The 2,703-nt window shown below is 42.2% G+C and overlaps 1 pseudogene; it reads left to right on the forward strand.

Moving 5' to 3' along the window:
- On the forward strand, positions 1 to 824 carry LOC123485017 (annotated as a pseudogene).
- Positions 825 to 2,703: the final 1,879 nt, after the last annotated feature.

Here is a 2,703-nt window from a genome sequence, read left to right on the forward strand (position 1 = left end):
CATGTGTTAGTCAATTATCTTGGTAATTGGCAAACCACAACAAACTACTGAGCAACAAACGCACGAGCCTACAGAGAAGGTCATTCTCAGCTCTACCGGTTGAATTAACCCGACTGTAATGGACGGCATTGATTTAAATTCGTCAGAAAAGGCTGACGCTTCAGAACTCCAAAGGATGATCGCAATTGAACAACAAAAAGCGCAGTTTCAGGCCCAGGTAGGTAGCTTAGCTACATACAACAGCAGCTATGCTACGAAGTTAGCTAGCTACATGAACAGTATTCTGAACTGTATCCTGCATTTGTTTTTTTTATTATACCATCAAACGTCTTCTCAGAATGGATAAACCGAATTGCAAGTTGATTACGAAATCATATATTTCTGTTTGAGACCTCCACACTGAAGTTGACTTAGCTGATTCATTGCTTCTTTTGAAGGTGCATAACTTCACAGATGTCTGCTGGGACAAGTGCATGGAGGGGAGCCCGAGTTCAAAGAGACATGCCTCGTGAGCTGTGTTGACCGCTTTATTGACACTACCTTGTCTATAACCAACCGGTTCACGCAGAAGAGTTCCCATTGATGGGAGCTGGGAGCTGGAATATGGGGAATAGGCTATAATGTTTTATTTTGTAAGAGAACTGTGCATTATGTTTTCCCTTATGCCTCGAACCCATAACATCATTGCCTAAGATGATGATATGCCACAGTACAATTATTCAAGAGGTAGGCCTAAATTGGACATGATAGAGAATCAAAGTATCTGGTTGCAATACAGCTTTATATAAAAGTAAAATAAAAAAAAAGTAGGCCCAAGAACTACACCTACATTGTACTGCTCATAACATCTCTTTAACATCTGTGTGACAACATCATTTGACATAGTTTTATTTTCTACAATACTGTAGGCTATGTAACAAAATGGCAATTTATTTTTGACAAAATGTTAAAAAAATGAATAATCTTCGTAAATGATATCACGGTAGGACTGGTGGAGTTATGTCACACATGCAGCTTACAAAAACATATGGAAATGTCTGCTCTACCCAAAATTACAACCAAATAATTGCAGCATTACCGCAAAAATGGAAGAGGAAAGTGGAAGGGGGAAAAAATAAGGAACTTGTCTGTCGGCCTTGCATTAAAGAACATAATTGGTTAAAGAAAACTGATAAATAAAAAAGTATACCAGTTTCATTTAAGGACCAAAGGATTGACAGCCGTCCCATATACAGTGGGGAGAACAAGTATTTGATACACTGCCGATTTTGCAGGTTTTTCTACTTACAAAGCATGTAGAGGTCTGTAATTTTTATCATAGGTACACTTCAACTGTGAGAGACGGAATCTAAAACAAAAATCCAGAAAATCACATTGTATGATTTTTAAGTAATTCATTTGCATTTTATTGCATGACATAAGTATTTGATACATCAGAAAAGCAGAACTTTATATTTGGTACAGAAACCTTTGTTTGCAATTACAGAGATCATATGTTTCCTGTAGGTCTTGACCAGGTTTGCACACACTGCAGCAGGGATTTTGGCCCACTCCTCCATACAGACCTTCTCCAGATCATTCAGGTTTCGGGGCTGTCGCTGGGCAATACGGACATTCAGCTCCCTCCAAAGATTTTCTATTGGGTTCAGGTCTGGAGACTGGCTAGGCCACTCCAGGACCTTGAGATGCTTCTTACGGAGCCACTCCTTAGTTGCCCTGGCTGTGTGTTTCGGGTCGTTGTCATGCTGGAAGACCCAGCCACGACCCATCTTCAATGCTCTTACTGAGGGAAGGAGGTTGTTGGCCAAGATCTCACAATACATGGCCCCATCCATCCTCCCCTCAATACGGTGCAGTCGTCCTGTCCCCTTTGCAGAAAAGCATCCCCAAAGAATGATGTTTCCACCTCCATGATTCACGGTTGGGATGGTGTTCTTGGGGTTGTACTCATCCTTCTTCTTCCTCCAAACACGGCGAGTGGAGTTTAGACCAAAAAGCTCTATTTTTGTCTCATCAGACCACATGACCTTCTCCCATTCCTCCTCTGGATCATCAAAATGGTCATTGGCAAACTTCAGACGGGCCTGGACATGCGCTGGCTTGAGCAGGGGGACCTTGCGTGCGCTGCAGGATTTTAATCCATGATGGCGTAGTGTGTTACTAATGGTTTTCTTTGAGACTATGGTCCCAGCTCTCTTCAGGTCATTGACCAGGTCCTGCCGTGTAGTTCTGGGCTGATCCCTCACCTTCCTCATGATCATTGATGCCCCACGAGGTGAGATCTTGCATGGAGCCCCAGACGGAGGGTGATTGACCGTCATCTTGAACTTCTTCAATTTTCTAATAATTGCACCAACAGTTGTTGCCTTCTCACCAAGCTGCTTGCCTATTGTCCTGTAGCCCATCCCAGCCTTGTGCAGGTCTACCATTTTATCTCTGATGTCCTTACACAGCTCTCTGGTCTTGGCCATTGTGGAGAGGTTGGAATGTGTTTGATTGAGTGTGTGGACAGGTGTCTTTTATACAGGTAACGAGTTCAAACAGGTGCAGTTAATACAGGAAATAAGTGGAGAACAGGAGGGCTTCTTAAAGAAAAACTAACAGGTCTGTGAGAGCCGGAATTCTTACTGGTTGGTAGGTGATCAAATACTTATGTCATGCAATAAAATGCAAATGAATTACTTAAAAATCATACAATGTGAT

This window comes from Coregonus clupeaformis, chromosome 5 (assembly GCF_020615455.1).
Source record: "Coregonus clupeaformis isolate EN_2021a chromosome 5, ASM2061545v1, whole genome shotgun sequence".
NCBI classification, from domain to species: domain Eukaryota; kingdom Metazoa; phylum Chordata; class Actinopteri; order Salmoniformes; family Salmonidae; genus Coregonus; species Coregonus clupeaformis.